This window comes from Symphalangus syndactylus, chromosome 10, assembly GCF_028878055.3.
Source record: "Symphalangus syndactylus isolate Jambi chromosome 10, NHGRI_mSymSyn1-v2.1_pri, whole genome shotgun sequence".
NCBI lineage: Eukaryota > Metazoa > Chordata > Mammalia > Primates > Hylobatidae > Symphalangus > Symphalangus syndactylus.
Window position 1 is genome coordinate 109,751,080 of NC_072432.2, and position 21,497 is coordinate 109,772,576.

At 41.9% G+C, this 21,497-nt stretch overlaps 1 protein-coding gene and 1 long non-coding RNA gene across 7 annotated transcripts in view; one reads left to right on the forward strand and one right to left on the reverse strand.

Moving 5' to 3' along the window:
* Positions 1–21,497, reverse strand: part of RFTN1 (raftlin, lipid raft linker 1) — a 203,673-nt gene that overhangs the window by 146,638 nt on the left and 35,538 nt on the right. The gene's annotated exons all lie outside the window — the stretch shown is intronic.
* On the forward strand, positions 1,401–20,525 carry LOC129491345 (uncharacterized). 2 transcript variants are annotated; one of them, XR_010113932.1, is made up of 7 exons: positions 1,401–1,529; positions 8,268–8,357; positions 9,582–9,668; positions 10,048–10,146; positions 16,104–16,275; positions 17,856–17,994; positions 18,443–18,732. It is a non-coding gene; the product is annotated as an uncharacterized lncRNA (long non-coding RNA). The 2 variants fall into 2 exon arrangements; XR_010113931.1 differs by lacking the exons at positions 17,856–17,994; positions 18,443–18,732 and adding an exon at positions 20,377–20,525.

The following is a 21,497-nucleotide window of genomic DNA, read 5'->3' on the forward strand; positions in this document are numbered from 1 at the left end:
GCTGACCAAACTCTTAGAAAAGGATTACAGAACCACTTTTTACTTTGAAAAATTCTTGAGGACCCCCCTAAGAACTTTTGTTTATGTGGGTTACATCCATCTATATTCATCACATTAGAACATTTAAAACTAAGACATTTTAAAAATAAGAATATCCAAGCACATATTAATTAGTGATGATACCATCATGTGTCATGTAGCCACAGGAAAACTCCATTGCACGCTTGTCAAAGAATAAGAGTGAAAAAGGCGAACAAAGGTCTTAGTATCATTTTGAAAATAGTTGGGACCTTAAGAACTCCCAGGGGTCCCCAGACCACTCTGAGAACCATTGACCTAGAGTCATGTCTGGTTGACATAGAAATGTGTTAGAGTTACAGAGAGGTCAACTCTTTCAAGAACCACTTCTGTCATAAAAACAAACACTCTGGGTATTATGTGTCAATAAAAAGTTTTTTTTTTAAATGACAGATGCCATTGCTATAAGAACTTTAATAAGTATATGTGAAACTTTCTGGTAGCTGGCAGGAAAACTGGCTCTTTAATCTTTTACAGTTCACCACATTTGTTTTACGGCCTCTGCAAGTACAGATGACTAACTGCTTCTACGCAGAGCTGTGCAGCATTTCTACCAAGGGCCAGGCCTGTCTGGGTAAATCCATTCCCTTCAGTGAACACTGTAGGGAGGCGAGTCACCTCAAGAAGCAGTTTAACTCAGTGGCTAAGAGCCCAGGCTCTGGATTTAGACTTCCTGGGTTCAAATCCTGGCTTGGCCTCTTGCCAAGTGACCTTGCGTGAGTTCTTAATCTTCCTCCAAGTATAAAAAGGAAGAATAACAATATTTACCTGGTAGGATCTTCATAGGAATCCTATGAAGGGTTACATTTCTAGGACATAGTAGTACTCAATAAATGCCAGTTATCATTATACCCTCTTTTACGATATACAAGGCATCCCAAAAGTCTCAATACAGTTTAATGCTGAAATTTCAGAAATATAAGCATTACAAACTTACCTCAAATACCACTTATTTAGTTCTGTAAATTTTAAGTAATAAAATTTTAGTTTTTTGTTTCGGTGCCTCTGATTGAAAGTGGCAAGTGCCGCCTGAAACAAAAATTACATTACTAATCTCAGAGTGGAGCAGGGAATAAGCATACACACAACTACTAGACAAAGGAGACTTTACCATTAAGACTTAATTCGATAGACATGGCTGTGGTCCGAACGTGTCTCCCCCAAATTTATGTGTTGGAAACTTAATCCTCAACGCAACAGTGAAGGGAGGTGGGTCCTTTTGAGAGGTGCTTAGGTCATGAGGGCTCAGCCCTTATGAGTGGATTAATATCATTATAAAAGGGTTTCACAGACAGAGTTTGGTCCTTTTTGCCTTCCACCATGTGAGGGCACAGCATTCCACCCCTCTGGAGGATGCAAAAACAAGACACCATCTTGGAAGTGGAGATCAGCCCTCACCAGACACCAAACCTGCCAGCAACTTGATCTTGGACTTCCCAGCCTCCAGAACTGTGAGCAAAAAAACTCTTTGTTCTTTATAAACTACCCAGTCTTGGGTATTTTGTTTCAACAACACGAAGTGGCCTAAGACAGACACTCTTTGAGCACCTACTATATGCCATGCTTGTGTTAGGTACCAGGAAGATAAAAGGAAACAAGATGAGATGATTAGACAATAGAGGTGTACAAAGCCAGCAGGGGCAAGCACGGAAATAGATTGCTACAGCATGTTCTGCTGTATTATTCATGTCCAGGTACGCTTGGGGTGCTGGGGTTTCAGGCAGTGGGGTGCTATGCCCAGGATACAGCAGAAAGGAAAAGGAAAAGTGTTTCCCTCACTGACATTTGGAAGACATTTTCCCTCCTCATGATGTGAATTTTTCCTTTCACTTGTCATTAATTCTGTTCATCTGCAAGAAGCCCATCTATCTATAGCTTTCCTTTTGCAGTGGCTTTTCAATAGTGGATCTTTATTGAGCTTTTCCATCTTTGTAAATCGTAAATTGTCCTTTCAACATGCATAATGACAAGCATTTCGACCCACACACTCTATTTACATATCATAGCAACAGCCTCTTATTTAGATGTCAAATTCCAGCAACTAAAAACTCAGATCCACAAAGCAGCAAGAAGCCAAATAATTCTCAAAACCATAATGCTTTCCATAAACTTCAGTTCCCTTTGGGCAGTCCTTCAGGCCATATAGCTGTTCTTTTTAAATACACATTTATAATGAATCTGTTCATCTGTTTTTCTAGCAGATTAGAAGTACAAAAATCAGGGGAGTCATTTGAAAACATGGTGCTTAGCTTCATGAATTCCCTAAAAGTTACAACCCAGGGCTACTGGGTTTTCCTTTCTTTTCTTTTCTTTGAGACAGCGTCTCACTCTGTCACCAGGCTGGAGTTCAGTGATGCTATCACAGGTCACTGCAGCCGCGACCTCCCAGACTCAGGTGATTCTCCCACCTCAGCCTCCCGAGTAGCTGGGACCACAGGTGTGTGCCACCATGCCCAGCTAATTTTTTGTATTTTTTGTAGAGATGAGGTTTCGCTGTTGCTCAGGCTAGTCTTGAACCCTGGGCTCAAGCAATCCACTCGCCTTAGCTTCCCAAAGTGCTGTAATTACAGGTATGAGCCACTGTGCCTGGCCACTACTGTGTTTTCTGAAGGAAATTAGTTTTAACAGAACCAGAAAGGACTAAGTAATATCCACAAAGTATAACAGACACCTAAACTCTTACATGAAGAGTTATGTGCCCTAGTAGAAAACTATTTTTCATTTTCTCATATCTCAAAAGATTGAAAATTACAAATCCTAGCACTGTGGGAGGCTGAAGCGGGAGTCTCTACTTTAAAAATTTAAAAATGAGCCAGGAATAGCAGTGTGTGCCTTTATCCCAGCTACTTGGAAACTGAGGTGGGGCATTGCTTAAACTCAGAGGAGTTCAAGGCTACAGTGAGCTGTGATCGTGCCACTGCACTCAGCCTGGGTGACAGAGCAAGACCCTGTTTCTAAAATAATAATAATAATAATAAGTAAATAAATGAAAATCAAAAATAAAACTCTACATTCAAAATTTTCTTAAAATTTTTCTTAAAAATTCTAGTCCATGTGCAGAATTCACTTGCTTAAATAAGCTATCACTTATATCTAGTCAATATCATCATGTTATAGAAAAAAGTTGAAAAAGGAACATATTATAGAATTATTGGCCATTGTTGTTTATTTAAATGCTAGAAAAAAAACTCTAAGATTTATATACAATAAGTTTTGAGAGAAGTTTATCATTTTGTGGTTCCTATAACTTTTAGTTATTTGATATTTGCAAACTAAACTGGAAAACTAAGAAAATTAAATGTGATTTTGTTTCTTCTCAGACAACTGAAGCCAAGACATTTTTGAGAACATGAATTTTCCATATGATTGACTTATTTCAATGCTTTGAGTGGGCATAGCTTTATTCTAAATTTTTATGAACTTTAGAGTTGATTCAGAAATTACAATGTGAATATTATATAAAATCAGATAATAATGTAGTATGTAAAATACGCATGGTGGAAGGAGTAAACTGTGTGGATTACTCTGGCCCTGCAAAACACAGAAGTGTCTCAATTTCTCTTTTTCCACTGTGATTTTTATCTATTGTGTTATTTTGATATTTGTACATTTACTGGGAGCTGGCAGGATGAGTTGCACATGGATAGCATTTATATTAACTAAATTTGGTTTTCATTTTAGAAACAAATTCCTCCTCTCTTCTTTTTTTCTGCTGCCAAAGCCCAATAGGCTTATAAATAAATACACAGCCCACAGGAAAGACTTGAGGAGGTTCAGGTAGACATTTCATTTGAATTTCCTCAGCCTGGTTTTGTCTTAACAGCCCTCATACTCTTTGGACCACACCTGGGCAAGCAAAGTGAAGTGGGAAATAAAATAGTTGGATCAATGACGTCAACAACCAACGCCGCTGTCCAGAACCAAAACCTCACATTTCAAGCAGAGGCTGGGTGGGGAATATATATTTTCTTAACCTAAATCTTCTTCTCATTTTCTCCTTTTTTGGTGAGGGTAGAAATATCATGTAAGAGGCCTGTTACACGGATAACTAATGCGAGAGACACGTGAGCAGATGTCACCTGAGCCTCATTTTCCATGCCAAAATTCAGGATTTAAGGTCTAAAACCATAGAGAATATTTTAGAGCCAGATGGTTCCAGAAAATCTGAGACATGTGGCCACCACAGCTGTGATGTGGCCCACTCTCTCCCACCTACCCACCCCAGAATTTCTTACCCTTCATAAGGCAGCCCCTACTCGAGGCTGGCCAGACTTCTTCAACAAATGACAGACAAAGCAGGCTTGGTCCCAGTGTAAAATGAAGTCTCAGAACCCACTGCTCAGCCATTTTGGAGAGTGAGATGAGGAGGCCACGCCACAGAGGCCCTCGGGCAGCATAGCTGCCATGACAATATGGGCCGGTGCCAGGAATAGGAAGGATCAAGTTAAATGTTTGTGATCCAATAACAAAACCACAACATGGGCCCCATTAAGCAAGGTTTAGGTAGAAGCTAATGAACTGAATCTAATTTTCTTTTGACCATCTTTGACAAGGAATAAGCTCTGCTATAATGAGTTTCCTAGGCAATTCAAATATAGACATTACAGTGGGGCTCAATAAAAAAAAAAAAACTCTCACAAAGGAGCTGATCTCCTCAAATAGACTCTAAGGTGGTTTAACTTGGAAGCATATATTTCTTTAAAACTCTTCCGTGAATAATCAGGAATAATCATCCATTTTAAAATACTTTTTATATTTCCATTTTTAATTAAAAATATATACACATACACGTACATAAATACATACACATATATGTGTGAATTTTCCACCAGGAAACCCACACTAAGTATCTAGGGTTTTTCTGTACTAATTGAACACACTATCACACTATAACCGAATGGCCTGGCCACAGACAATAGCAGATGCTTCAAGAGAAAGAATAGAGCCCTTTCAGCCAGTTATACAATTACACGATATGACCATGTTTACATTATCAAAGGGAGGCAGACCAAATTACCTAGCTACTTCAAATTAATAACCCCATTTACCTCAATTATCTGGCAGGCAGGGTCTAAATAACCTGAGTAATTACTTCAATTCATTCAGATGGTATAGGTTTGGCCTGTGTGTCCACAAGTAATTTTTCCTTCCAGTACACACACCTTAAACCATCAGCAAATATCAAAATGCACAACACCAAACTCCTATCAGTTTCATCTATAAGCAGTGTAAGCAAATTCTCTCCATTATCTGGCAGATTAAAATTTGTTATACTCTTAATAATCCAGGTTGAGGTTTTCTTTTCTGACAAAAACTCACTGGACCATAGAATTTTAGAGCTAGGAAGTACCATCCAGGGCCCACAGTCTAAAAGCCAGCTCCTGGAAGCAGTCCAACCAGAAATCCAGCCTGCTCACTCATAGCACGTAAGGCAAGAAGGTCTGAAGCCCAAATGCTTGGGTTCAAATCCTGGCTCTGCCACTTACTAGCTGAATGGCCTTGGCAAGTTCCTAAACCTCGCCAAGCCTGAGTCCTCTTCTGTACAATGGTGGTAATAAGGGAACCTGATTTATACAGTCAGAACAAGGATTAAATGAGACAATCCACATAATGCACTTAGCATGCTTCTTGGCACATAACTACTATTGTTAAGCCCATACTACTATTATTCTTATAGCAGCACCACCTTTAATAGGTTCCCCCAAAGGATGTGTCCATGTCCTAATCCCTAGAACCTGTGAATATTACCTTATATAACAAAGGATGTGATTAAGTTAAGGACCTTGGGAAGAGATGCTTATCCTGTTTTATACAAGTGGTCCCTAAATGCAGTCACATGGATCCTTATAACAGACAGGCACAGAGAGTTGTGAGACAGACACACAGGAGAGGACATAGGCACATGGAGCAGAAGGCAATATGAAGACAGAGCAGAGAGCTGCAGCTACGAGCCAATGAATGCAGACAGCTGCCAGATGCTGGAAGAAGCAAGGAATAGATTTTCCCTCTGGAGCCTCAAGAAGGGGTGTGACTCTGTTGACACCTTGATTTCAGACTTCTGGCCTCCAGAGCTCCAAGAGACTACATATCTATTGCTTTAAACCACCACATGTGTGGTAAATTGTCATAGACAGCAGCCCCAGGAAACTAATACACTACCTCAATGGGTGCAGTTCTTGTTTGACCTTTAAACTACAACTTGCAGATGTTAACAGTGACAATGATAAGGCCAAAGATAGAGGTGCATAAAAAACTGAAACACCAAGGGCTAGTGTAAAGTAAAGAAGCAGAAGAATGCAAGAGACAATGAGCAAAGAGGTTTGGTTGAAGGATACACAAGGGTTCGGGGAAGGAAACACAGGAAGCACGAGGCTAGAGCCTGATCCTGTAATGGTTCTCATCCACTAGAGACAGAAATCTACAATGCCAGTGCATTGTTTGTTTCTAAATAACATGTTTATCCACTCAGTACTCTATGCTTTTTCTTTTTATTTATTATGCTTGGAGTTTGTACAACTTTTTGAATCTATGGGTTGATCTCTCTTACAAATCTGGGGAAATTCTTAGCCTCAAACACTGCTTCTGTCTCATTCTCTCCCTCAAACACTGCTTCTGTCTCATTCCCTCCCTCTCTGCTCCTTCTGAGACTCCAGTTATACATATCTTGGACTTTTCATTGTGTCCCACTTGTCTCCTATGCTTTTTACTATATGTTCGATCTTTCCCTCTTTGCATTTCAGCTTAAATCGTTTCTATTAACCTTTCTTCCAGATCACTATTCTTGTCTTCTGCTACATATGATCTCTCTGTTAAAACCCCATCCACTGAGTTCTTAATTGCAGATATCTTTTCCAAGTAATAGAAATCCCATTTTATTCTTTATAGATTCCAATTCTTTGTTTAAATTTTTCACATTTTCATCTATTTTATCCATAAAAATTTATTTTCTTGAACATATTAATTAGTTATTTTTAAATCCCTTTTTTGCTAACTATAATTCTATTCACTCTGGATCACCTGTGAATCTGTTTCTATCATTTGTTTTTCTCTCATTTTTGGGGAATGGTCACATTGACATACCTAATAATTTTTGGTTGAATACCAGACATCATGTATTAGAAAGTTGAAAAGATTTCTGATGAAGTTATCTTCCTCAAGAGATGGCTCTCCTTTCTTCTATCAGGAAAACAGAGTTTGGGATGGGGGTGCGGGCTGATGACCTAAACCAATCAGGAACTATTACAAGACTCAGGTTGCTCCTGGCTTACACCCTTTGCTAGGACTTAGCCCTCCTGGACTTCACTGAGAGCCTGGTGTGTTCACCATGCCCCCACCCCTCCCAACCTCCAAAAGCAGGTACTAAACTGTAAATCCTTATTGTCTCAGCACCAGGAGATTACTCAACACCCCTTCTGCTTTCCAAAGGGATTCTGCTTATCTTTCGAACCTCTCACCCCATGCAGTCCAGAATTTAGCAACTGTCTTGAAGGGAAAGCCAACTGTGCATTTCCGGCTCCTCAAGCTCCAATTTTCTCTCTCCACTCCAGTCCCAAAAGAACACCAAAAGCTCTGCAGGTTTATTTTTCCCAGAGCAGCAACATTCCATCCAAGCAAAGCCTAGGTCCCCATCATTTTGTCAGCACTCAGAATTAGAAATCTCCCCAAAATAAAGTAGCTACAGATCGTCAGCTCACCTCTCCATAGTTCTCTTCTTCTTGATATTTTAGCCCCCCTACTCCTCATTGTTTCAACACTTCCCAGATTTAAACAGAATGTTGCTTTCTGTGTTTTATATAGTTTTTGTTGTTCTTCTTGGGATCATTAATTTGCCTCAAAATACCCAATCCTAGCCAGAAACAGAAGTCTCTCCTTTACATTTTTCAAAGTGCTTTCATTGTCATAATTAGTTTCCCCCCATACAAACTAATAAGAAGAAGAAGGCAGTATTTTTTACTCTGATATTTTAGAGCACAGTTTGCTAGTGTTGGGCAAACTATGGCCCACAGGCCAAGTCCAGCCCACTGCCTGGTTTTGTAAATAAAGTTTTATTGGAATATAGCCATGTCCACTAATGTGCTTATTGTCTATGGCTGCTTTGGCACTACAAAAGCTTTTGCAGATTTAAGTAGTTGTAACAGAGACCACATCACCCACAAAGCCCAAAATATTTACCATCTTTCCCTTTACAGAAAGTTTGCCAGCCCCTGCTTCATTTGAAGGAAACTGAAGCTCAGACACATTCAGTGACTCGCAAGTTAACTTTGGAGAGAAGATTGCATGTAAGGTCCCCTGATTCTTATTCCAGCCATCTCCCCACTCTTCTAATTTGCTTCCCATCACAATGATTTATTAGAATCATTTTTTAAGATTAACACAACAAGGAGAGAGACAGAGGGGAATGAGTTTGAAGCAGACAGTCCCAGTAAGGAAAAGGGAGGTGTCTCAGTGAACACAGTTAAGGGTCTTTCTATTTTTGGAATATTTGGGGAATTTTGGCAGTCACCTTGGAAATCTGCTAAAACAAATAATGGAAGGCAACTATTCAAGGATGCCACTTCAAGGTAAAAAAAAAAAAAAAGCCTTAATATTTCATGGAGGTTTTTGTTGTTGTTGCTCAGAAAATGAACATGTAAGGAAGAAAAATTAGAAGTATCCTGAAGAATGTGTTCAATTTTTATCCATTTGATTGCTGAACACTTTCATCAAGGCAATTCTCTGAGCAAAGGAAAAAAATATCCCCAACAGAGGATGGCAGCTCAGAGAGACACACACACACACACACACCATGCCTGATTAAACAAAAGAATTTTTAAAAATCCAAAATCCAGTTCAGTTCCAAACTTAACAGTAATTTAAAAGAAAGGCCATTTGCTTTCCCCTCTTCTGCTTAATACAAATACATGGTAATTTGCTTCTTTTTAATAATTTGTACAATCTGATGAGTGGTGCAATTTAGCCCCCATGTCAATTATGGATGCTAAAAATTTCAGAATTATAAGATCACCAAAATTATCACACCCACCAAAAAGACCTGCTGGGGACAGCTAATCTTTTTCTTTTCACTATACCTTGTGCAGAAGGCTGAACAGGGGATGTCCACATCTTGCCAACCCTGGAGCTCCATTTTCCCAGGGAGGACTTGAGCGGGAAAAGCAAGATGTAAGATAGAGAAAGACTAATTCATAAAAGTAAGAGAGTCATGCCCTTAAGAAAGAAACACAAACTCCTCTAAAAGGTGAGAAACAAAAAGCTCTTGGGCCTCCCTGACAAGATTCCATAGTTGTTTCTCTCAGCGCTTAGATTTCTCCAGAGGCAGAAAGGCAGAAGCAGAACTTAGCTCACATTTCTTTGAATGAGCCATTTAAATGCCCATCACTCCACATCACTCTCATGCTCTGAATTCCTCTGTGGCTCCCCAGTGCTCAATTTTGGGGTCCAAGCCCTTGAATGCAGGATACACCATGCACCACAATCTTTTATCTCTCATCACATTCTGTTTTCAGCCACTGTCTGCCTAGCACGTCCTGCTCTTGCAACGAAGAACACTTTTAACCTGCATCATCCTGTCATCCCAGCTTGCAAAGGAACAGGTACACATGAGGACTGCATTCCTATTCAGGGATTTACGTGGGAAAAAAGAAATCAGTGTTTTACTTTACTTTTAAAGATGTAATATCTATGAAATCTCTGTTGTCATTTACCTGTGATAGTAAAAATATTGCAAAAATTACCGAATTATGAAGTATGAAGTGAGCTCCAACACCATATACTCCAAATTCCTCAACTGGTGGTTCATGAAGCTCAGAAAAGGATGCAGAGGATTCCTTCTGCTCTCTGATGAACACCTAAAGGCCGTTTCAGAGAAGCAGCCATTATGCGCCTTTCCTTCTGGGCCTGAACTCAGGCTCCTTCCTAATTTAAGGAAAAAGTAAAACACCAACCATCCTCAGAAACCAACCTTCTTTACAGGCAGAAGTTTCTTCCAACCTGTTACCTGAGAATTTCAAAATCATACCTCGTGTCTGCCAAACAAGACTGCCAGCTTCTCAAAGCAAGAACTATACTGAGGTAGGTATAGACACTCATGTACACAGAGACACACAAGGACACACACATACACGGACACACATATGCTTCTCATAGCTGAAAACATGGAAGGCAGTCCATCTTTCTAGACAGTGAGTATCTAATACAAGTCAAGACACAGTAATTACACTACAGAAAAAGGGAGGGAGGATAAAAAGGAAGGTCACTCTGATTGAAGAGGAGATGGTTAGTAGGGGGATGGATGCAAAGGCCAGATGTGGGGGAGAGAGAGTGGCAGGCCTAAGGTCAATTCTTATCTTGTCAGTGTGGAGAAGAATGTGTTACCAGCAGTGTTTAGTCTAATGACGTGCGAGAGATGCACAAAACAAAAAGGGGGGTGAGGGTTTTGGGTAGAAGGAAATCATGATCGTAGTCCACTCCTGAGCTACAGGCCTAAGCCTGGGAACCAGTGGGAGGAATGAAACAGAGGGATGAATAGAGAGATGCTGGAAAGAATAATCAAGTGGATATGACGGCATTAGAAATGAGGGATGGCAGGAGAATAAACCACAGTGCCTTGGTCTTTCAATTTTGAGGAACAAAGAGCCCAAGGTCAATAACACCTCACTTATGCAGAGGCCCCTTGGCTCACAAACTCAGCCATCCAGATGCAGCCCCCTCCTTCTCAGACTGCTCCAGTGCCATCCACGACATTCCACACAGGCCCTACACACAGGACATGGCCCCGGCTGCCTCCGCTGCCCACCACTTGTCCTCGTCTCTACTGGATGCAGACACTTGACTCGTTCGTGATCCTCAAACATGCCAAGCACATTCTCGCCCCGGAAGGAGCCTTCTGTAAGAGAGTGGGCAGGGCCTGAGCCTCAGGGAATGCCCAGGGTTAAGGGGAAGCAGAGAAAAGCCCTCAAAGAGGAGTGGCCAAAAGAGGTGATGACGCTGCACCATGGAAGGGAAACCAGAGATGCAAAAAGCCAACGGCAGTTCATGCACATCAAAAGCTTCAGGGGCATACAAGTGAATGGAAACAAAGTTCAGTCGAAGAAAGGAATAAAGAAAGGAAGGAAAGAAGACAGAAATGGGTGAAAGCCTTTCATAGCAAATATCTCTGGCAGACAGAGCAGGGAACAGACCCCAGAGGAAGGAAGTCTAAAAGAGCTTCGTCCCTCACCCCACCCGTGCGTTTTGGCAGCACCCGCCTGAGAGTACGCTTTGGGGAAAGACGGTGAGAGAAGCAGGCTTGCTCTTACTACTACCCCCAAATTAATTCCTCAGCAAGCCTTTCCCATTCATTACCGTCATCTTTTCTTCATAAATCAAGTCTGCCAGACTCAAAGACTGGAACATTCAGGAAGTGCTTACTCAAAACATAGAATCATCAATATGGAGACTGCAGACCCCAGAATGATAAGAGGGTGAGCTATATTTACATCCCACGGCTGGCGATGCCTCAGCACACTTCACTCTCTAGAAATTCCGTTGGCTTAATTTATGTGGCTCATTCCTCATTCCCTTTCAGCCGACAGGCTTCTTATCTTTTTCATCTGGAAACTTATCCGTAGGATTTCCCAAACCCTCACTATCGTTCATTTTTAAAGTACCTGCATTCTGTCTTGAGTTTCCGGTAGATAAGTAGGGCTCCCTTAGATGCTGTCTGCCTATACCCTATGACTGTCAAAAACGTCCCCACCCTGGGATCAGGCATCAGATCCTAACAACACTGACAGAGTGAAGGGCACGTTTCTCCCTTTGGTGGGATTTTCTCTTCTAAGCCATTAAAACACTTTAAGATGCCTTTTCATATCTTTGCTATCTTTGGATTAGATGCTTAATGCATAAATCAGCCCAAATAGAATGATGGAGTAGCAGGGAGAGGCTGACGCATTTCCTCACATACAACCCAGAGTTTGAGTTAAAAAAAAAAAAAAAAAAAAAAAACTTTACTCAGAAAAAAGATAAGGCTAAAATCAGATCTCAGATTAAAAATGGTAAGGAAATTGCAACTAGCTGTAGCCAATTCAAGCTGAGCCAATTATCACCAATCGTAAAAGATGACTTATAAGAGGCCCTGGTGCCCCAGTACAATGGAGCAATTAAATCTTTATAACTGAGACAAAAAAAAAAAGCCACATAATTAGACACAGTCAGAAAAGGGTACATATGCTTCCCCTTCCTGTGGCTGGCCCATTAGGGCAGACATGCAGCCATTTCTTCACTGCCAAAAGGCCAATCCATTCCCCCCATCACTCAGCCTGTCTGAATCGCATCTGACACTGGCCACTAAGGTGGAGTTTCCTTTGGCCACAGGCCACTAACAATCCTTGAGTTCCCTGCCTATCCCGTGTCCAAATAAGTACAAGAATAACAGTGTCCTTATCCCACAGGTTACGTGTGAAAAATATCTAGCTGTCTATTGAAGAAGTCAAGGGCATAGCTTCTGGAGCTAGGCACCAAGGTTCAAATCCTAGCTGTGCAACTCCCTAGCAGTTTTCTCATCTGTAAAATGTGCATAATCATAGTATATAGTTCACTGAGTGTTGTGGGGATTAAAAGAATTATATATGTGAAGGACTTCAAAGCGTGACTGGCATATATTAAGTGCTATGTGAGTTGGCTGTTGTTATTACATACTTCCCAATAGTATCATTATCATCATCATCATTATTATTAAGCACTTCACAATAGCAAGAGTTGCCATCAGCAGCCAGTTGTGAGGCTGTTATGCTTATCCAGGCAGGACAAATCTGGGCCACTGGTTAGAGGAATGGAGAAGACAAGCTGACACCAAGAGAGTGCAAAGGCAGGTGCACGACCTTCCACAGATGCCTGGTGCAGGTGGGAAGGAACTGGAGACGCAAAGCGGGACTCCAGGATGCCACACCAGGGAGCATGGTAGGGCGTGCTCCACAGAGGGAAGGGGGGAAGAGAGAGGACCAGGAGCTTGGGGCAGACACGCTGGCCTGAGGCCCCTCCAGGACTTCCACAGAGGATGGCCTTGGGCCCAGAGGATGCTTGCTCACCTTGAACATGAAGCTGCTTCTTTTTCCCTCCTTGAACAACAGCACTGACTGGACACAAAGCCAAAGTCAACCCCAGGGGAAGACAGGACAAATAATCACAGCAAGTACATCCCCAAGGACCCTTTCTGTTGACACAGGGACAATTCCTGAAGGTTTACTCTGCCCCAGCCACTCCAGATATGTTATCTCATTTCACCCTGACAATAACCCAGAGGAGCTGTGTGCTCAGAAAGGGTTAAGTGACTTGCTCAAGGTCATGGGGTTAGCAAGGAGCAGAAGTGAAAATTGAACCTAGATCTGTCAGAAAGAGATGGGGTCCAGGCTACAGACCCAGAAACTTGTGTTCTGACACCAGAGATGGGATTTCTCTGTGCCTTCATTTGTCTATCTTTAAAATGGGGATATTTGTCCTTCCTGCTCCACTTCTGGTATGACTGAGGAAGCTCCTATAGATCAAGCCTCCTGCAGATAACAACTATAAACTCTGCACACACACACACACACGTACAGACATAAAAACAAAACAAAACAAAGCAACTTTTTGAGGGCACTGGAGAGGAAGCCAAGGCAGGCAGATACTGGAGAGCATCAACACTTGCAAGAAAAGTACTGCCCTGGGCGAGGTTTTGCCTCTGATGGCTTTTAGCCCAAGGGCAGGCCCTAGTTTGTACCACAGGAGCAGCTAAAACTCGGACAGAAACCCACAGTTTACCGGCTTGAAGAAACAGAAGACAGAACACAGGACTACTTCAGCTGGTAGAATATGAAGAGAAAACTCCAGAAAGGAGAAAGCCAGAGAAAAGAGCCCCAGATTCTGTGTATAAACTCTGCCCAGATCTCTGGCAGACTCCTGAACCATGCATGCACGAGGTACTCCCTAAGCAGCCCAGCTAAGGCTAAAAGAACAAATTTCAGCTGCCACCCAAGGGACAGAGTTGGCAGCTGGAGTCCAACTGCTTGTTTGCTAAAGCAAACAAATGAAATCAACAGTCATCAGAAGAATATAACAGAATCCAGAGTCTCCACACCATCACAGTCACAATGTCCAGGATATAATTCAAAATTACCACAAAATGTCATAAAAAATGTTACCCATTTTCAAGAAAAATGGCAATCAATGAAGACCAATCCCAAGTTACACAGGATGCCAGAATTAACAAACAAGAATTTCCAAATAACTATTATAACTAAATTCAATATCTGTCCAACCTACCTCACAGAGTTGTTAAAGGTAAAATATGCAAGCAAAAAGTGCTTTGGAAAGTTTCACACACAATACATCTAAAAAATAAAAATAGAAGTGGTCTCCACTTTTTATATCTGTTCCCAAAAACCACAGAATAAAGCAATCACAATCATAATAAAGGTTAATATGCATCACCTTTCTTCTAGGAATAAGTTACACTCAAGGACTGATCAAAACCCTATTTTTAAATAAATCACAAAAACAAAAATGTGTGATTATAAATCAAGGCCTATAATGCCTATTACACCACAAATCATTTTAAAATGCAAAATGGGCCACATGTCACAGTCTATTTTATGCAGTGGGAGGAGACAGTATGCATAGTGGTTACCATCATTGGTTCTGAAGTTAGACAACCTGGGCTCAAATCTTAGCCTCATGACAGAGAAGCTTTCTTCCAAGGTGAGTTACTTAGCCTCTCTGGACATCAGTTTCCTATTAGAAAATATTAATGGTCCCTGCCTCTCAGGATTATTGCAATAATTCACATACAGGCCTGCATAGCAACTTGGTGCACAGTCGAGTGCTTAATAAATAGCAGCTACCGTAAAGGAAGTCAGGGAGAGAAGGGGACTTGCCCAGCATTGTCCAGCTGGCCAATTACAGAACAGGGAGTAGAACCTGGATCTATTTTTCCATTTTTAAAACTCTTCTTCACACAAGTTTTTAAATAGACACACATGCACTATAAATTGGTTATCCCAAGTTCCTTAAGCATTCTAAAACACACACATAAAAACACAAATTATAGCTCTGTCATGGCACAAGTTTGATCAAAAAATTACGAATTTTAGAAATCAGAATATTTTATTTTTAAACTATTTTTTATTCCTTTGAATTTGCAAAGTCTTAAGATGTGGTTTAGAAGGACACGCTCCTTTTTAAAAGGTAACCCTGAAAATTTTACATGAGTGCTTTTCTATTTCCAATCACTTTCACACAGCGCCCACACCAAGCCTCAGAATTCACTCACACAGAATCCTTGACAGCATCTTCATATGGGGGGGTCTCGCTGCAGCCTTTGTAAGCAGAGACCAAGCACCTCCTGAATATGGTTCTTCACATTCACCATTTTTCTTTTCTCTTCCTTCCCATTTCCCTAACAGCTGACACAGCATTAAATAAGTTAAGCTGTCAAAAAAAAATGCTTGAGGAGTTAAAGAGGAAAAGTCACATTTCTTTGCCTGAATAATGTGAGGATTGTTATACCTGTTTGTGAAACTTGGGACTTTGTCTTAAAAAAAAAAAAAAAAAAAAAAAAAAACAGGTGTTGGGATGGAAAGCCACTGAGAAAGGCAAAGTGTTCTTCTCTGCATAGCCCTCTTGCTCCCCGTGACTGAGTGAAGGGCTTGAGAAATAAACTACAAGTATTAAACACTAACTGTAAAGAAGAAACAGAGATCATGCAAATAGGCGGATCCAAACCTAAGCCAAGAGCCTCTAGCCCAGTTCTCGTTTTGTGAGAAGAAATTAGAACCTTAAAAAGTTTTCAGAATAAGACCCCAAACAACCAAGCCAGGAAGAGGACAGAAAACCTGGAGGAGCCCAGAGGGGTGCAGGAACTTCTGACAGGTGTATGGTGGGAGGACTGGACCAGGAGGCACTGATGAGAACTCAGCCAGAACATTCTAGAAATTACAAGGAACAACCGGCCTGATTAATACGCGGAACCTCGGCAAGGCAGAGACGATTCTCAGTTATGTTTCCCACTCCAGGAGAATGTGACTTCCTGTTTGAAATGGAGGAGGGCTTTGTCCCAACACATGATGATCTTCACAGGCCGGCATTCTGGTCTCTTCATTACACAGGAGTGACGCCTGAAGCTGAAGCGATTAACACAATGTTACACAACCGAAAGCTGAGGCAAGGGGCCAAAGTGGAGCCATGGTGAGTCACCAAGAACTCTGGATTCTTCCAGGGGCTGGCACTACCAGGTTGACTGGCCCTGGGAGATTTCTTTCTCCATTAATGGCCACAGTTTCCTCATCTGCACAGAGTCAGACAGGTAGGGAGACCCCAAAAGTTCATCTCCCTTCTAAATGATACCAGGAAATCTGTTGGCTATAAATGAACTTATCGATAACACTCATTTCCCATTTAGATTTTCTGAGGAAGTGATTTTGGACAACCATGGTGTACACACACGTACGCACATACACAAACAGTACTTTCAGTCTGCAATTGCCTGTCTATTCCTTCAGCACAATTAGGTCAACACTGTTGACCAGAGTATATACTACCTCCACCCCAACACTGGGCCAGACTCCATGATACCAGGTGACTGGGTGTGCTGTGGGGTGCCAAATGTCCACATATTGATCATCTTATCACACCTATTGATAAATCCAGTAAGACTTGAGGTACCTTCCTGTCAGATGATTAAATAAGATCCACAAAAATACTCTGTATTCTTTTTTTTTTTTCCTGAGATACAGTCTGGCTCTGTCGCCAAGGCTGGAGTGCAGTGGTGTGATCCCGGTTCACTGCAATCTCTGCCTCCTGGGTTCAAGCAATTCTCCTGCCTCAGCCTCCCAAGGAGCTGGGACTACAGGCACGCACCGCCATGCCTGGCTAATTTTTTTGTATTTTTTTTTAGTAGAAACGGAGTTTCACCGTGTTGCCCAGGCTGGTCTGGAACTCCTGAGCTCAGGCAATCCACCCGCCTTGGCCTCTCAAAGTGCTTACAGTTATGAGCCACTGCACCTGGCCAAATACTCTGTATTCTTGAAAGCATTCTATTAGTACAAGGCATTTTTACTTTCTTCCACCCTGCTGGCTACTCTCTCAGAGAGGGAGCGTCCCTCAAAGTCCTCCCACTTCTCCCTATCCTTCCCTGTCCTAGAAGCACGAAACTTACCTCTCCGGGCTGCCCTCGCCCTTGTGAACACTGACTTCTCTGACCAATGCCTGTGGCCCTGGTGACCCGGGCTGTGCCACATTCCACACTGTTCTATCGTGCAGTTGCCCACCCAATATGATGAACAACAGCCCTTGGAGAGGGATCGATTAGGACAAATGTCCTCATTTTGCAGATGAAAGAATGAAGGTTCAAAGGAATTCTTTACATCATTTCTGTCTTGGGGAGGAAATCTTGTACTTACTTTTGACTCTTCTTTGCATCTGGTATGATAAAAATAGCTATCATTTACTGAGAATTATCTAAGGGCCTAACCAATGCCTTTTCTGATGACTTTATTCAATTCTAACAACGCCAGGAAATATACTGCATTTTACAGATAAGAAACTCAGACTTACAGGGCCTAAGTAACTCATCCGAGGTCACAGAACAAATGAGAGAGATGGGTCTCCCAGCAAATCTGCCAGCCGCAGCCCAGAGCTGTGCCACGCTAAGGCCCATGCTTTTAATTACTCTGCCAGCACTATTCCCTGACATGCAGGGTGATGGACTGATACACAGCTGCTGATTAATTAGTGAATGCTGCTGCTATTTGCCCTCCTCCCCCAAGATAAACAAAGGCTGACCATAAGAAAGATACCAGTACACCCCCAGGAAGCCAGCCGATTCTCTGGTGATGAGTGATGCCGGGAACAGCAGACTGGACATCTATGGGCATCTGATGGCCACTTTAAAGCACTCAAAGAGAGGTGAAGAAAAAAAATAGGCTGCCCTCCAATGCAATTTTTAAACCACTGATTCACCATGGAATGCAGTGTTAAAGTCAAAAGAGCCTTAGCCACCACTGTATTTGCAAAAATTCTGTACTTTGTTTTAAAAAGCACCATTTGTTAGCCCAACATTCCCCATGGAGCCAGTTGGGAGATGACATCTTGACAAGTTGTACTCTTTCAGGACAAAGAATACCAGCTGCGTCAGTTCTATTTCTTCCCCAGTGAGAATACACAGGACTAGCCATCAAGGGGTAGAAGCAAAAATGGCTCCTCTCCTCTTAAACCTAGTGATATGGTTTGGATATTTGTCCCCTCCAAATCTCATATTGATATTTGATCTTCCACGTTGGAGGTGGGGCCTAGTGGGAGGTGTTTGGGTCACAGGGGCAGATCCCTCACGAAAGGCTTGATGTCTTCCTTCGAGGTAATGAGTGAGTTCACGTGAGAACTGGTTGTTTAAAAGAGCACGGCACCTCCTCCTCTCTTGCTTCCTTTCTCACCATGTGACGCACCAGCTCCCCTTCCACTTGCACAATGTTTGGAAGCTCCTGGAAGCCCTCACCAGAAACAGATGCTGATGCCATGCTTCTTGTACAGCCGTGGAATCATAATCCAAATAAACCTTTTTTCTTTATAAATTGCCCAGTTTCAAGTATTCCTTTATGGCAATACAAACAGACCAAGACACCTAGTATGCTTAGAGTTTTGCTTACCAGCCCCACAATTTTTGAATCTGCAGATTTGGAGCTGCTGGTTCCCAAGAGACGAATGCTTCCTCCAGGGGACATTGCAATGGTTTTACTGAACTAGAAGTTGAGATTGCCCCTTGGCTATTTTAGACCACCAACGCCACAGAAACAAAAGGCAAAGAAGGCAATTACCCTACTGACTGGGGTGAATGATCCCAATTTTCACAGGGAAACCGGACTGCTGCCATTGCTGCCATACGACAGGGGCAGAGAAGAGTATGCCTGGCACCTGGAGAGTTTCTAGAGTGCCTCTTGGTACTTCCATGTCCAAGAGTAAAAATCAGTGGAAAACTAAAGCAACTAACAGACATACAGAGGGAATCACTGAGGTTTGAGATCCCTAGGTTATTCCACCAGGTAATAAATAAACCTCTGCCACAGAAGGTGCTGGCTGAGGGCAAAAGCCAAGTCCCAGCAGTCACGGTTTCCACATTGGAGCAATGTTAATTCCTCCTCTCATTCCACCAATCCCAGATAAATATTCTATATCCTACAGACTGAACCAGGAAAATAATTCATGCCACCCAGAGACAGACACCACGCCAACTGGGACTTTTTGTCTTCCCTTAAGAGTGTGAACACTGTATGAAGCATAGACACATCATAGGCAGAAACAAAGCTGTCCTGCTGTTGTGCCAAGTTGAAAATGTGCAGGAGGATATGTGAATGCTGAGAATCTGAAGGGTTGGACTGTGCTGGTCATTTAGTTGCTGTCTTTTCTGATCCAAGTCAGACCTGTGTGGTGGGGCGAGGACTGTGCAAACCGCATCCTCGCTTTGCCAGTTGAATTTCTATTGGGTTCTGCCAGTAGGGGCTCAAGATGGAGAAGGCAGAGGGGAACCTTAAAGTCAATATATCTTTACAGAAAGCTGGTGTGCATGTGCAAGAGTTTTAAATTATTCTGAATTATTGCATTTTCATATTAATCATTCACTCATTCAGTCACTCAACAAGCATCCTCAGCACTGAGGCCCTAAGGATTTAGCTGCTTAGAGAACAAGGAAAAACCATGTCCTCATGGAGCTTACCATTATGGTTGGAGGACATGGTAAATACCACATAAACAATAATATGATTTCAGATGATCGTAAGTTCCACAAAGAAAATAAGGTAGAAAGCAGAGGTTGACAGTGAGTTGGGCAAGGAAAGAGGCTGTTTGGAGCAAGGTGGTAAAAGAAGGCCTCTCTGAAAAGCTAGCATTTAGGCAGAGACTATAAGGATGGGAGGGAAGAGGGAATGAGCTGGGAGAAGACCTGGGACCCAAGGCTTCTAGGTGGAGGGGCTCCATTACCCCATCAGAGAGAAACACCCTGGGTCACGTGCTATAAGAGGTATTTGGAGCAATGCCACAGTTGAAGGAGACTCACCATCGTGGGGGAAACTGTCTGCTTATTTCCAGCAAATCCTACAAATCAGATATAGCTTAGTGGTTGAGTTCATGTCCTCACTCTGGCATGTGGTTATTTTTCTTTACTTTCAATTTACATTGCAAGCTGGAGAGAAATGAATTACATCCCCCTGGGTTTCTCTGTTCTGTACAATTAAGAAAAGCTATTTCTTAGTCATAAGGTGGATGACGACACCAAGATTTCCCATTTTCTCTCTGCAGGGAGGCTGTCATCACTCAATATTAATTGATCCTACTTTTCATCCATAAAGCGGGGGCTGAAACAAATTTTTGGTCACAAAAATGGCAACTATTACACTATTAAGGTAAATTATTAATGGTGCCTCCATTAAAGCACACTCCTGCTCACATGGCATCAGCTACCTCAATGCATGGTTGTTTCTTTAATGGGGAAAAAGGAGTAAATTATTTGATTTCTTCCTGAAACTGGATTAATCACCTGCACCTATCTCATTTAAGGTTGCTGGGGATTTTCCACCGTTTCATCACAACTGAGAACACACAGATAGGGCTGTAATATGTCTTGAATTCCCAGCAGGAAAGTGTGTCAATCGAATGCAATTTTATTTTTCTGCTAGAGAGCAGATAAAGTGAAAACAGCAAGAAGACACAAGAAACTTTCACAAGTTGAGGAGAGCTAGTATTATTTAAAAAAATGTTTCCCTAGACAAATAATTTGATGCTTATTTTTAGAGAGGCGGTGGTGGTGCTGAATTAGGGAAACCTAGTTTAAAAAAAGAAAAGAAAAAGGAGAAAAACAATCAAGTTGTATCTACAAATAAACAACCTGCAATGAATCGGGGACATATGGGAAGAGCCAAATCTCATTACCACTGATGGCAGCGACCAGATGCTGGCACCCAGTAAAAAACAATTTTCCTATTCAAGGGAGGGCTCTGCTGCCCACCCTTCCAATTCTTTCTCATTTATTTACATGAGTGCTAGGGCCTGGTGGAAGGCTAACCACAGGACATTTGCATCTCATCAATATGTTTAAATTCACAAATCTTGACTTTCACAGCTGAAAGCCAGGCTTAGCCACTTACAACCAGGCTGATGAATAACTGTGGTTGATGCAGAAGGCATTTCTTAAACATATAATTTAATCTTGAGAAGTGATGAGCTCTGCTCAACAGGCCCATGGCATGAAATTAGAAAAACATGCTAAGGATGTGTCTCCATCGTATCAGAGATGACAAAAATGGAAAAATGAACACAGTGATCATTTGCTTCTAGATTAGCAGAAGAACATCATAGGGACCACTCTTGTTGATGGTCTTTAAAGGACCATTGCTGCCATCTCCCAGGTGCTGTGTGGTGGC